Here is a 15,259-nt window from a genome sequence, read left to right as displayed (position 1 = left end):
GTGTAAAACACGTTTTACTTCTCCTGAACAACTGTGTAAAGCACGTTTTACTTCTCCTGAACAACTGTGTAAAACACGTTTTACTTCTCCTGAACAACTGTGTAAAACACGTTTTACTTCTCCTAAACAACTGTCGAAAACACGTTTTACTTCTCCTGAACAACTGTGTAAAACACGTTTTACTTCTCCTGAACAACTGTGTAAAACACGTTTTACTTCTCCTGAACAACTGTGTAAAACACGTTTTACTTCTCCTAAACAACTGTGTAAAACACGTTTTACTTCTCCTAAACAACTGTGTAAAATACGTTTTACTTCTCCTGAACAACTGTGTAAAACACGTTTTACTTCTCCTGAACAACTGTGTAAAACACGTTTTACTTCTCCTGAACAACTGTGTAAAACACGTTTTACTTCTCCTGAACAACTGTGTAAAACACTTTTTACTTCTCCTGAACAACTGTGTAAAACACGTTGTACTCCTAAACAACTGTCGAAAACACGTTTTACTTCTCCTGAACAACTGTGTAAAACACGTTTTACTTCTCCTGAACAACTGTGTTAAACACGTTTTACCTCTCCTAAACAACTGTGGAAAACACGTTTTAATTCTCCTGAACAACTGTGTAAAACACGTTTTACTTCTCCTGAACAACTGTGTAAAACACGGTTTACTTCTCCTGAACAACTGTGTAAAACACGTTTTACTTCTCCTGAACAACTGTGTTAAACACGTTTTACCTCTCCTAAACAACTGTGGATAACACGTTTTACTTCTCCTGAACAATTGTGTAAAACACGTTTTACCTCTCCTAAACAACTGTGTAAAACACGTTTTACTTCTCCTGAACAACTGTGTAAAACACGTTATACTTCTAAACAACTGTGGAAAACACGTTTTACTTCTCCTGAACAAATGTGTAAAACACGTTTTACTTCTCCTGAACAACTGTGTTAAACACGTTTTACATCTCCTAAACAACTGTGGAAAACGCGTTTTAATTCTCCTGAACAACTGTGTAAAACACGTTTTACTTCTCCTGAACAACTGTGTAAAACACGGCTTACTTCTCCTGAACAACTGTGTAAAACATGTGTTACTTCTCCTGAACAACTGTGTTAAACACGTTTTACCTCTCCTAAACAACTGTGGAAAACACGTTTTAATTCTCCTCAACACCGCCCCCCTTCCATTTGAATGTTCATCCTTCACACAGTAGGGGGTAGACTTTCCCATACACCCTACTGTGGGTTTGTTTGCAGCATGACAATCAAACCAAATGTTTAATTCCCAGAGTTGTAATGTAGCCAAATTCACTGAGAAAAAAAATGTATGTTATGGGGTTTTTTTTGTGCTGTCACTGGTGATAAAGCTGAGGACCACCAACTCTGCACTTGAGACCCAGTTTAACCCGCACCTCTGATTAGCACGCTTGGTTACGTAGGGTGCGAAAAAGGTTCAACGTACACACATACATCATCGCTGGTTGCTGAATTTGAAACCCAGGATCTGAGAGCGGTGCATGCTCGGTTCTGTGACCCCTGAGCCACCCTGTAGCTTCATGTGATGTTGCTTTTAAAGTCCATCTATGAACACATACGACAGCTCATACTGCGTTACAATACAGATTGGATTGTCACTAATGGCACATTAACACAGCGCACGTGGTGTTTTTCTTTGTAGGCTTAATAGGCATTTCTGAGGAAAGTAGGCAATACCTAGGACCGTATCCCGGCAAATATGATCTCGGGAAGCAAATAAATCAGGTTATGCCGCCAACAGAAGTATTGCAGGAGGTGTAAACAGATAGCGCTGTATCGAGTTGGACACGCGTGCCGTACGACAGCTGCCGCGCTACACACGCGCACGATAGGATACCCCGCGGTGCAATTCGTGGGCTATATAACTGTCTGATTCGCCGGCTTTTAGCATGCAAATGACAACTAATTGCACTTTCGCCAGTTCCTGCCTTTAAAAAAATCCTCCGGCGTTGGCGGCCTTCGCTGAGGCTCCGGAAGGGCCCACGCTCGCCGCTCGCCGGAGGGGGAATTTCGACACGCTGGCCGTGTTTCCTGGGACAGAGCCTTCACTGGGGTGGTGTCGTGGGGACCCCTGGGCACAGGCGTCTAAACTCGTGTTACTGGAAACGTTATTTAACTCGCGAGCGATGTATATTCGTGTAGAAATTTTAGATGTATCCGGTAACGCAGTTGTTCCACTGTGATTTTGTTACATTTTCTGAACTAAAATTTGTTTTTAAATGTCATTTTGTGTTGTTGACGATTGTGTTAAGTGTTTTGCTATTTGTGCTTGTACACCACTGTATAACACAATAATTAATTTAATCTTGCAAATGAGACGATCTTGCCTTCTCACCTGGTTAAATAAAATAAAGTATTTTTTGTTTACTGCGTTGAAATGCAACAAATCGGTCTTGTATATTTACTTTGAGGTTGCTTTTAATTCTCAACTTAATTACAATGGTGTTGTAGGCATTCAGGTAATGAGATCATGAATCCATTCGGCAATCTCGAAGAGCGGTGCCACCATCCATGTAGCACAGAACGTCCGCAGAAAAGACTTCTGAAATAAACCCTTCAAGTTTCCTTTTTACCATCAACGCCGGCGAGATGCAATTCGTGAGCTATAGAGCTGCCTTCTTTGCCTTATTTTAGCATGCAAATGACAGATAATCACACTCTCGACAGTTTTTTTTCCTTTTAAAATCCTCCAGTGTTTGGCGGCTTCGCTGCAATCCGTCCATCCTGCGCCCTCCGTGCCGGAGGGGCAACTGGCAGGGATTTGAAACTCTGGCCGTGTTTCTTTGGACGAGGCCATTAATGCGGGGTAACGAGAGCGGCGCTGTGGGATTCTGGGGCTGGGTGGAACAGAGGGCAGGGGGGAGTGGGGAGAGGGAGGCGGTATGGGTTGCTTTGTTGGCAGGGCTTCATAACAGCCAGGTCTGCTCGGATTCGGCGACCAGGAATATATTTCTGCACCATATTCAGTAATATGTCTTGCTGTGTCCATGGCTAATATTAGTCATGCGTCACCAAATCCAGTCTACCAGGGGGTCCGAAGACAAACTTTCCACATCCGGCACACCACGTCCAGTCTGCCTCTAACTATGGCTGTGGATACGAGTGACGTGCACCACCTTCTCCAGTTGACCAGCGACACAGGAAATATTCCGTGAGAGACACCAAGGCCTGGCTGTTGCAAAAAAAGGGCGCTCGCCCACCTATAAACGGGTGAACCCCTCGAAGGGACCCAGGTCAATCCCACCTTTTTCCTGCTCAACTCGTAAATCCCCTTCTCTCACTTGCTTTGAAAGCCTCTTAATCCAGGCACCTTGAATGTTTAATACGGGCCAAGTGCTATTGACCAGAGCGTGGGCTGCCACGCAAATAGCTATCTGCTTAATGCAAGTTAAGTAAGTATGTTTTTCATTCATTTATATCTTTCACAAGCAGGATTCTGCGCAGTGTTTTTGTAACACAGCATCGCCTCTGCTCGCTTTCTCGCTCTCTCTACTCTCCGTGAACATTTCCACCGTGAAAATATCCCTCTGCTGTGTGTGTGTAGTAGATCATACCAGAGGCCGACCTTAATGTACATAACTCCCCTGGTTTGCGTTTCACCGTTATGACCCCGCTGTACGTTTCCCCTTCCCGATCACCCTTTCGTCTAAGTAATGCCTCCCCCGTTGTACACCATCACGAGATACAAATGTATTTAGATGCTTTATAAATCCAAATTATACAGTGTAATTGTAACCAGACATCTGGCCCCATTTGCATTTTTATCAAATGCGTTGCATGATTTATTTATTATTTCTTGAACTGTGTTTTGTGGGGTTTTTTTGGGGACTTCTATCAACACATTCCAACGATGTCGTTGGTATGACCAGGAATATATTTCTCACTCGACATTCTCCCAAATACTGCTACATTGACTTGACTTTGGGTTACGATTTATCTGCATAAGGCACTAACTACTAGAGTACAAGGTATACCCATTCATAATAATCCTATATTGTTGTGCCCTACATTTATATGACCGAACATGGATTATTGTTTTTTTTTTACGGCAAAAACACAGCAACGAAAATTGTTTATTGTCAAAATAAGTCTTGTAAGAGCGCTCCGGACAGTTCCGGCCGAAATGTCAATGCTGGGTAAGACAACAACAAGCCCCGCCAGTTCTCGAGGCGTGCTGTCGAGAGGGTCCCTTGCTTAGAGATGTGCGGCGAATTCTGTGCCTTTGTGCATCGTCACATGCGGGAGGAGACCAGAGCCTTCCAGCACGGATCTATCGTGCGTCTTCATCGTAAAGAACACGGCTGTATTTTCTGCCGCCGTACAGCTGACATTCCCCCCCCCCCCCCCCAAAAAAAAACCCTGTTGCTGTAATTTGGAATGCGCCAGGCCAGGCTTCGTCATTCACTCGTTCATCCATTCACTTAATTATTCATGCACTCATTCTCAGGGGCTTCCTTTTGTTATAAAGGAGGGGATTTTGAAGCTTGCGGATGCAAAGCAAAAAAAAATGACGTGGAGGAAAAAAAGGTACTGTCGTGACCTCCGACCTTCGAGTGGTTACAAGAGATGACCCTTAGGCTTTATCTCCTTGAGCCAGCTGACCCACTGGACAAAAGGGTCCGTGATGGCCTTCGCCAACCTGCGGCAATTGTCAGGCGTGTGGCACAACCTTCATCATTGTTTGTCGTCCCTACCACCCAGCAAAGGCAAATAAAATGGTGCTAATAATAATTTGCAGGTAAAAATGTATTTAGATGCTTTATAAATCCAAATGTAAAGTGTAATTGTAACTAGACATCTGGCTCCATTTGCAGTGTCATCAAAAGCGTTGTCTGCTTTATTTATTCGTGAACTGTGTTTTGTTTTGGGACTTCTATCAACACAATCCAACGATGCTGTTGGTATGACCAGGGATACATTTCTCACTCGATATTCTCCAAAATACTGCTACATTGACTTTACTTTTGGTTACGATTTATCGGCATAAGGCACTAACTAGTAGAGTACAAGGTATGCATACTCTTTGTTTTTTTTTCGGTAAAGTCACGTATAAATAAAAAATAATAAAATAACAATAGCGTACGACGTTTCGGTTGCAACACAAGCAGCCATCATCAGGTACAGAAGAGCTAAATTTACGAGAGAGAGGAAAAACATAACCCCAGAGGTATGAGGTCTGTGTCTTTGTGTTGTCTCTGCTTGTGCATCTGCCTTTGTGTCTTGGCTTGGATTTGTGTCTCTGTGCTGTCTCTGCCTGTGTGTGGGCCTTGGTGTTTCCGAGTGGGTGCTGCCGCGCCCCCTTTGCTCCATGCATACCTCATGCTAATTTGTCCCATTGTCTCTCAGCCTCACCTTCTCTGCCTATTTAAGGCGACTTCACTGTGTGCGTGTCTGTGCTGGTTCACTCTACTTGGATGTCTATGTGTGTGTGCGCGGTCTGTATTTTAAATTTCATACTTAACTTGCAATTTAACAATCTTTGAAATAGCGTAATCAACCAGACTATGCGTTAATTGTGTTTTGACCGACCGTCTGTGTTGCTTTATATGGTTTCCAAATTTTGCTAAACCCTGTTTGTTTGGTGTGCTTCTCTGTCTGTGTCCCCTGTTGTATCTGTGTTAGTTCCCCCTACTTGGGTGTCTGTATATACATCTGGGGTTATGTGTTTCCTCTCTCTCGTAAATGTAGCTCTTCTGTACCTGATGATGGCTGCTTGTGTTGCAACCGAAACGTCGTACGCTATTGTTATTTTATTATTTTTTATTTATACGTGACTTTACCGAAAAAAACAAAGAGTAATTCTTGCAGTCACGAAAGCTTCGAATCAAGTCTGAAGGTATGCATAATTTATAATAATGCTATATTGTTGTGCCCAACATTTATAAGATGGATGCATTTTTTTCACGGCAAAAAAAAACCGGCAACAAAAATAGTTTATTGTCAAAATAACTCTTGGACGAATAAGAAGAAAAATAATAAGAAGAAGAATAATAAGAATTTACATCCCTTGGACAATCCACTGCCGGATGAAGGCCTCCCCTTACTATGTGGGTCGTGGGGAGTGTCGAGCAATGCGAGAGTTACAAATGGAGACAGTTATTAATCTCACGGCATGGCGCATCACCATCATCATCATCCTCAGCCACGATCGATCCACTGCTGGATGAAGGCATTCTCGAACTGTCGCCATCTCTCGCTCCGTCTTCGCTCTGCGCGGTGCCCAGTCCAATTCCACTTTCCACATGCGCTCTGTACCATTGCCACGTGATCACATATAAGTATGTATGGTGAGCTTGTTTTGGACCGTACATAGCCAACAGTTCTAGTCGAAGGTGCAGTGGAAGGACAATAAACTAAACCCAAAAAAATCAGTTCCAAAAAAAATGAAATTTCAATCACATGACGCTGATGGTATAATTGAAATAAAATTTTCAGAACAAACAAAAACAATTAAGCAAAAAAAAACCTAGAACATTCTACTACCGACGATTTTTTTCGGGTGACAGTCCTTTTCTAGGGTTGAGAGGGTAGGGCTGGCAGTACAATTATTGCTACTCAAACCGTCAAGAGCTTCCCAGATCGGTTGGACCGATGCTGACAGTTGGAGATTCAACTCGCTGCCACGGGATTTTTCTAGCCTGAATCTGCAAATGGCAGTGGGCTACATTCCATCATGAAATACTCTGTTTTGCCAAAAAAAGGTATTGTTGATTGAGCTTGGTCATTACGGCGACATAGTGTAATGGAGTGTTCTGGGCGACACATTTTCATTGTGATAAGAATAATACTAATAATCCCCACTTGGGTGGGGCAGTGGGCCCTATTTCACCGCTCCTATGAATGTTCTCGACGCGCCGATGAGAAATTTCCGCAGATTTTATTTGTACCTCTTCTATTGAACACCGACGCGTTGTACTCGGCCCACGTTTTTGTTGCAATAACAACACTATATATATTTCTTGTTAATACTAATAATATTACGTGACCAACGTGGTGAAGTATGCTCAAATAACCCCGACGACCCGCACAGGCATGAGGAAGCCCTCACCCAGCAGTGGAAGATAAAGGTACGGCCTTGAAATTTTCTCGCCACGCCACTGCTAGCAGGTCTTGACAAAAGGGTTATAAAATACCCTCGTTGGATGTTAGTTGTCTCTTTAACTGTCGTTTTTAACGGTTTAGTATATGTTATGAGAACAAACAAAAAAACATTCCATAATGAAATGTAGTTCTAAACATACCGACTTATGCATGAACGAATGAATGAATGAGAGAAAAATCGCACTATCATCCTGTAATGTTATTTTCATTAGCAAAACTGTCTACAGAGAGATACACACACACACAACAAAATCAATGCAGTCTTGGCTCAAGGACACGAGATAAAAGCGCGTGTGGGAATGGTCAAGTATGGCTCAAGCTGTTTGGGGCATTGGGCAGTGGGAGTAGGCGGTGGTGGTTGGGTAGTGTGGGGGTGGAGGTCGTGAGGAGATGAGTCTGAGAGATGGGGTGAGAGAGAGGGAGAAAGGGAAAGAGAGGAAAGGGAGGAAGGGGTTGGTGGTGATGGGGGGGGGAGGACACTGAGAAGTTTGGTGCCAGAGGCAAGCGGCCCAGCCTACTGAAGCTTCCGTGGCAGATGCATCCTCGCCTTGCCTCCACGCATCAATTATTCAGAGCACTGCTATCCATCCTGGGCCAGCCTCCCTGCCGCGGAGCAAACTGCAGCCACCTCCAGTGGCGAAAACTCTTAACACGAGGCCCCATTTTTCACGGTTTAAAATGTTAAAAAATCTCTCCGATGCCCCTGTGTTGTTGTTCAATTACGTTTATGAAGACGTTCCCAGCACATGGAACGAAACGTCGGATATCGTTGCCAAACAACACGTGGGACAACCAGACAAACAGCAGCGCAACTGGCAACAATTACGCGTTGTAAAACGAGTTTACAGCCGTGTGTCGGTGGTCTTCTCTTTTGTTTTTAATTGTTTACACCATGTCTATTATTAAGCAATATAATAATAATAATCATTGACAGCCCTTTGTCAACCCATGTGATATCGGTCACAGGGGTTGCTACACCAAACTTCACCGCGTTGGTCAATTCTGGCTGGTGACGCTCGAGCTGGAGAGCACAGGGCCGGTTCAGGCACGCTTCATAGTCCAGTGCGTTAACCACTGCACCACCGCTCCCTTTATCGAACAACACTGCACACATTTACCAACTTGGAAAATGACTCGAAAAAGACTATTCCCCCAGGGCATTCTTGCACATTATACTATCCTGGTCTCTTGGATTATCACCTGGTTAAACAATTTTTTTTTTACAATTTTAAATTGTTTCTCACATGTTTAAACAAATAGTTGTAATTTTATGCTGTTTTATAGGGTTTTCTCTTATGTTATGGGGTAGATTGGTGGCACAGCGTTTAACATACTGCAGCTTATCGCCAGAGCGAGTGATTTATGACTTGGGCTTGGATGCCACTTTTCACCAAATTGCATTGACCACTGTGGTAAAGTATGGTCAAAATCATTTTTATTACACATCATACAAAGTTATATATTTCATTCTTGCAGTCTCAGAGCTGAAATAAGCCAAATTAAGTGACAAACAAAATTTAATATCATGGGGTTTTTTTTACAGTCATTGGTGACAAGGCTGAGCCCATCACTACATTTGAGTTTAATCACTCGTGGCTGAAGCTTAGATTCAGATTTTGCCCACTCAGTATTTTTGACCGCTGTTCCACTCATTCAGTCACATCTCTGACCTGATCACGATATGAGGGTCTCGCTTCAGGCTTTATACCATTATTGGCGAATGTGTGCGGTGGATTTTTACACCACAAGGTCGTGGGAAATTGTCGTGGCTTGGGTAAGCTTTGTTAAAGCAGTGGATTGACGATGGCTGATTTATGCTGCTCATGATGATGTATCTGTAGCCAACCGTGCTAATCGGAGGTGATGACGACGATGATGTTCTAGCCTGCATGTCCACGTGGTGCGTTGTCACAATGACACTTTACGTGATTGATGTAGTGCCACATATCATCACAAAGGGGCAGATCGAGTCCGTATATATATCAAACAAAAATAAGCACAATAAACAAAGGGAAGTTATATTTGTCGGGAAGATGGCCATTTCAGATGTCCCTGAGTGTATTTAATGAGTATTTTTTTGTTTCTATGAAACAAAGTCTCTTTTGGCCTTCATTCAACACATCGTGCAAGTGCACCACATTTACATTCAACTTTGGGCCAAACTTTTTTTCATATATATATCACGCACTCATTTTGGAATATATATTTTTTAATACAGAGCAATATTGTTTTTAAAATAATTTTCAATTAACTGTTAGATTTTAACAGGCTTTTTGTTGTCGTCATCTAATATTCACTGATTGAGAAGGAGAGTCCCTAACCCCGTGTCCAATTAAAATTTTCGTGAAAAAATTCCAAGTGGTGTAGTGGCGGCGCAGTGCTCAGCACACTGCGCGTTGAGCCCGGCGACCTGAGTTCGGTCAACATCAGTGGCGAGTGACATCTGAACGAGTCCTGGACATCTCCTTCACTAGCGTGCGTTGACTAGCGTGGTGAAGGATGGTCAAACAAACCCCCATGACGGGAGGGCATTGAGAGGCCTACGACCAGCAGTAAACCGACTCAGCGGTAGAGCGAGCGGCTCGCAATCGGAAGGTTGAGAGGGCAAATGCTGTTTGGGTGTTGACTCAGTCCATCATCCCTATGGGGTTCAATAAATGAGTACCACTCTGTGAGGAAGTCAACAGTGATTGGTCTATAACAAAATTCGCCCTCGCCATAGGAAGGAGGAATTTCCTCCACTGTCTCGGGATTGCAAACAAAAAACGAGCATTGCCTCACTGCTCATTTGAGCAGGAAACCACTGACGCTGACGACTTATTGACACAGGGAAGAACGTTTTCTCAGGAACAGATTGCCTGTTGGATTGTTTGGCCGATTCCGATGTGTAAAAAAAGTTAAAAGTCAATGTGGTTCCACTCAATTAGGCATGCATAGCGTGGTGCTTGCACCAGGGCCCATTCCAACCGTGGTGCACCACTGACTTATACAGGTGTATTGTTGTACTCACACTGACACTCGTAACTTTTCACCTGGCACTTTATTTACCTTGCATCCAATGTGGAAGCTCCTCACGTACACTCACACACACACCCTTGCTCCGAACTCCCCGACTTTCCCCTACTCACATCCGCGCACCTCGTGCACGGTAACCACTCTATCTCCCCCTCTCTCTCTCTCCGTCTCTCTTTCTCTCTGTCTCGTTCTCCCCCCGTCTCCCCCTCTCCCTGTCTCGTTCTTACCTGGCTAACAAGCGCCATGACCTCGCCAACTTCGCCTGTGCTCAGGCGAAGATGGCGGTGTTACAGAACGAGGAATAAGATGCTGCAAGGTGACACTGACGGCTGCTCTGTGCTGCTTCCAGTGTTCAGGGGCCTGCTCAAGGCGCGGCTCCGGCTGGAGCACGCCACGTACCACTCACATGTCGGTGATGTGCAGCGCGTCTTCTTCGAACGCTGGGGAGCCGGACAAGCCCCTCTCTGTACCAGCGTGGACGGCACCCCACGTGTTCACCTTCTGAAGCGCTCGCTTCTTTCGTGTTGTGCGCGCTGCATTTAGCGCCACAGCGCGTGGATTTATAGCGTTTATTTGTATGCTGGTGACTTTGTGTATTTCATATCGGAATCGCTTCCAGTGCTGTTACTGCTGGCGGCAATAAAAGTTGTTTAAAAGTCAAAAAGTCTCTCTTTCTCACTCTACACTCCTCTATCCTGCCCTGCTTCCCTCACACCTCCGCCCTCGTCCCTGCCCCCAGCAGGGGATCAACCAACACTGCTGGGGCAGGACGAGGTGAGGAGGGCGAGGTCCCAGGCGTCTTCTCCACGACTCTTGTGTCCTTCATCCCCTTTGAGCACCAACCCCGTCTTGCTCGGCACACCCCCTTAAAAATCTCTCCTCATTTGGAGTCCTCGATTACCTCCCTAATTAAGCTACCGCCTCCACGGCGTCTCCCGCACGGGCTATCTCCCAATCATCCCTCCCAATCTCCCGCCTCTCCGGCGCCTGCCCGGTGCCCCGACGCTCACACCTGCTCGTCCCCAGATGCACCCGCTCAGTCGATGCGTCGCCCCCTCCGGCGCCTAATCCGTGTCCCCACGCTTTCACCCGCGCGACCTCAGTCGCAGTCCCTCCATCCCTGCCTCGCCCCCCCCCCCCCCCCAATTTCTGCCACGCCACTCCAGTGTCACCTCACATCACCCTTTGCTAACCACGCGCGTTACGACACTACATCGGAAACCCTTACACCTATATAGAGACTCGCGGAATTACATCGAGACACATGTGCGAAAGCAGACTTGCACCAGGGGTCGTGCCACAAACCAGACTACACCACCGCCTTACATAAAAAAAACAAAACAAAGACAAACACCCCCCGTGTAGCTTTAACAGGCTGTAGGGGCAAGTGCTGTTAGCGAGCACCTATGAAGGTCGGAACGGTACACGAGGGGGGTGGGTGGCCAGCACCACGCCCGACCGCCTTTGTCTCCCCAGTGACGATGTTTACACACCGCACCGCGTACTCATTTGAGGCTGAGTCGACCTAGGGGAGGCCCAACACCGGTTCAGATAATCGTCGCTGGTGTTGACCGTGAGCGGGAATTGAACCCGGGTCGCCGGGTTCATAGCGCAGCGCGCTAACCGCTGCACCACCGCTCCCCTCATAGACACCCATAGACCTACATAGAGACCCGGTACACATACATAGAGACTCGCAGACCTCGCATAAAGACGCATAGGGCAATGCAAGCTTGCAGCAGGGCGCGTGCCGCCAAACAGGCTTACTACACCACCACTGAGTTGCGCAGAGACCCACAGACTGCGGCAAGGAGTTGCCACTCGGGCTTCGTGCCACAAAAAAATCACGCTTTGCCAACCGTGGCCTAAATATGAAATTCAACCCACGTCAGCAAGCAGCGGGAGGGAGGGAAGGGGGGGTTGGGGTGGGGGGTGCGGGTGGTGAGTCCCATCTCGCGGCCGCCGGGGAGATTATGAGGGACTAATGGGCTGAGTGGGAGCCTCTCCAGCCGGTCCGTGTCCCCGCATTCCGAGAAAGTCACGACGTCGAGGCCTCCAAACAATTTACGCGATCGTACGGTCGGGCCGAGCCCGAGGAAGCCACACGGGGGGCTGGGGGCCGCGTCACATTAATGGCGTGTCAAATTAGAAACCTCTTCATCTGTCAAACCACCTTTTCACCTAAGCCAGCGGTAATGCGCTCACATTTTTCATTGCCAGATATGCTAATTGGCCGGCATCCAGCGCCGTCCTCGGAGGTTAAACTGACAGTTGAGTTAAGGAATTTTGCGGAGCGGCGCGTTAACCGCTTGTCATCGTTCGCGATGACGACAATCTATTTCCATCACGTTGTTTGCGCTCTAAAGTGTAAACGATCTCGTTCGCTCTCCATCTCTTTTGCTCTCCCCTCCCTCTCTCTCTCTCCCGCTCTTTATCTCTCTCGCGCGCACGCCGTAACGAGCAGATGCGGCAATTACAGTCGCGGTCCTTTTTCACCTTGCCAGCGCGACGTTTGGCTGATGTCGTCGTGATTCGGGTGTCATCGCTGACAGAGTAGTCGGGGCGATTCAGGCAAGGGATAAGATTAGGATCATAATCGGCAATACGGGCAGGGGCAATGATTGAGCCCGAGCTAACATTAGGGTCCGCATTGGCGTTAGGGTCACGGCCGTTGTTAATGTCGGGGTCAGTGTTAGGTCAGCGTGATTTGCTGCTCGATTGAGTCTTGAGATGGCTGCTCACGTCCCGTTTACAGCATCTGAGCCAGCGGTGGAAGTTTCGCATTTCTACGGCCGGGGGGAACGCCTATCCATAGGACAGCCGCTGCAGATTTCTCCACAAAGTAGTACTTATATTTTAATGGCATCCAGATGAATGATGGACCGAGTCGAGCCCCAACCAGGGTTTATTGTTTTACTCGAAAACTTCCGATTGCAGACCGTTTGCTGAGCCGCGTGGCCAGGTCGGCCGTCGTTAGAATCCACATTTAGAATGGACATCGCGCGTTTAGAGTATTTGACTGCTGTTATACATTTCCAGACGATGATGATAAGCCACTTCGTTGAGCTATCATTTGTGGCCAGGTCGCTTCTGTAAGAAGAGGTACATAGCTCATTGGGCCTTACCTGGCAAAATAAAAATAGCATAGCATCGAATGTTTGCTGTTGCTGATGTCAGCACCAGCAAATAGTGTTGAAGCACGGGCTCAGGTTACGTGTAATGGCACAAAATACAAAAACATACCAGGTCAGGCCCACTGAGCTATATAGCTCTTTTTCAGGAGCGACCTGTCCACAAATTATAGCTCAACGAAGTGGCTTATCATGTGGAAATGTATAGCGGCCAAATATTCTTAAATCAAGTTTCTAAATGTGGAGGGAAAACCCGGAGGACCCGGAGACAAATCCCGCAACCATGGAAAGAACGTGCAATCTCCAAATATACAGGCGTCCGGGTCGGGGTCGGGATCGAACCTACGACCTCCTGTATACCAGGTGAGGGAGTTAACATCGGAGTTAACATCTCGCCACCGTGGCGCCCTAGATAATTGTTAGACTTCGAGCTACAATCAAGAGTTAAGGTCAGAGTGTGTAGTAGGATTAGTGATGGTGTTGTCAATTCATAAAACCCTCCGGCTATCTATTCATCTACCTAATTGACACAAAGCCAAGGACAAAGATCCCCTGTAGAGCTATATAGACTGTTGAGGCAAGTGCTGTTAGTGAGCACTCATTTGAGCTGGCACGGCGTACGAGGTGATGCATTGCCTGCGCGATGCCTACCGCCTTTGATGATGTTGAAACACCGTATCAGGTACAAATGTAATGTTGAGTCTGCCTAGGGGAGGCGCCAGGATATTTTCGGACAACGCTTTCCACTTATGTCACCTGGGTTTGTAGCTGAGTGTGGAAACTATTGCGTTGCAGTTCCCCACACAACAACTGACATTCGCCACGAATGACGGTGACATCACAACAGCTATTGTGCCAGGCCAAGTGCACTTTAAGGCCACGTGAAGTGTGGAAGGTTCGCTGTCAGGAGGTCACAAAACAGACTCAGTTGTTATGGGTCAACTGAGTGAGATGACTGACAGATTTAACACCTGTGCTCCCCAATTATGCCATCTTGGTATGATTTTACCCACATATACGCCAAATAAAAAGATCCCCCGTTTAGCCTTAACAGACTGTTGGGACAAGTGCTGCTCGAGGGGGTGCATGGAGAGCACCACGCTCGGCCGCCTTTGTCTCCCGAGTGGCGATGTTTGCACACTGTACCAGGTGTCCATTCGATGCTGAGTCGACCTAGGAGAGGCCCAGGACCGGTTCAAATACACTTCACTGATGTCGCTCGTGACCAGCGACAAACACCGACACACACGTGCATTATGCCCCGAAAGGAGAAACACTCCCTTTGGGGAATGGAGCCCTGTTGACGCATGTCCCTTGCAGATTGAACAATTTGTGAAAAGTATATGAAGGGGCAGCCCTACAATTCCTGGCTCTCGCCTCTGCTGGTGGAAAGGTCCCCCACTAGAGGGTGCTCTAGATAACCCGTATAGAGAGAGAGGACAGTTCGAGTACCCACAATTCACTCCACTAAAACACGACCCTGCCTTTCGACTAACTCTGGTGCACACATGTAAACTCCTGTGTGGACAGGGACAGACGGAGGTATTTAAGAAACTTGCCCCATTGTTTACAACTGCCATGCTGGGGGGGGTGGGGGTGGGATTGAATCGAGAAACTTCGACTCGCACACATATATAAATCCCAATCCCAGTGTGCGCTAACCGCTAATTTAAACGCACTGCACTCTGGATGTGCGGGGGCACGTCGCGTTGTACGAGCGAGAGCGCGCGGTCGCTGCTGGGTCTCGCTTTGCCAAATCGTTACCCACTTAGCTCTGTTCGAGGCGATTAGTCCATCCACTCCGCACTCCTCTATCACCGGCACGGCTCGCAAATTAAAAATTGCAAATTCCTCTCCGCTCGTCCCGGTGGAGCGGTTGCGCATTGTCAGCCCCGCGTGCGCACCAAAGCCACGGGATGAGTTAGGGGTCCCGCACATCGCAATAGTTTTGGAGTGCACCCGTGTTTAAA

The 15,259-nt window shown here is 46.8% G+C and overlaps 1 long non-coding RNA gene across 2 annotated transcripts; it reads left to right on the top strand.

Moving 5' to 3' along the window:
* Positions 1–5,616: 5,616 nt before the first annotated feature.
* LOC142929780 (uncharacterized) lies at positions 5,617–10,864 on the top strand. Of its 2 annotated transcripts, none has more exons than XR_012945938.1 (3): positions 5,617–6,743; positions 7,073–7,109; positions 10,515–10,864. It is a non-coding gene; the product is annotated as an uncharacterized LOC142929780 (long non-coding RNA). The 2 variants fall into 2 exon arrangements; XR_012945939.1 differs by having other exon boundaries at positions 7,042–7,109.
* Positions 10,865–15,259: the final 4,395 nt, after the last annotated feature.

Source organism: Petromyzon marinus, chromosome 34, assembly GCF_048934315.1.
Source record: "Petromyzon marinus isolate PM22_M1 ecotype Great Lakes invasive population chromosome 34, UKy_Petmar_22M1.pri1.0, whole genome shotgun sequence".
Taxonomy (NCBI): Eukaryota; Metazoa; Chordata; class Hyperoartia; order Petromyzontiformes; family Petromyzontidae; genus Petromyzon; species Petromyzon marinus.
The sequence above is the reverse complement of the archived record's forward strand: the minus strand, read 5'-3'. Positions and strand labels throughout refer to the sequence as shown.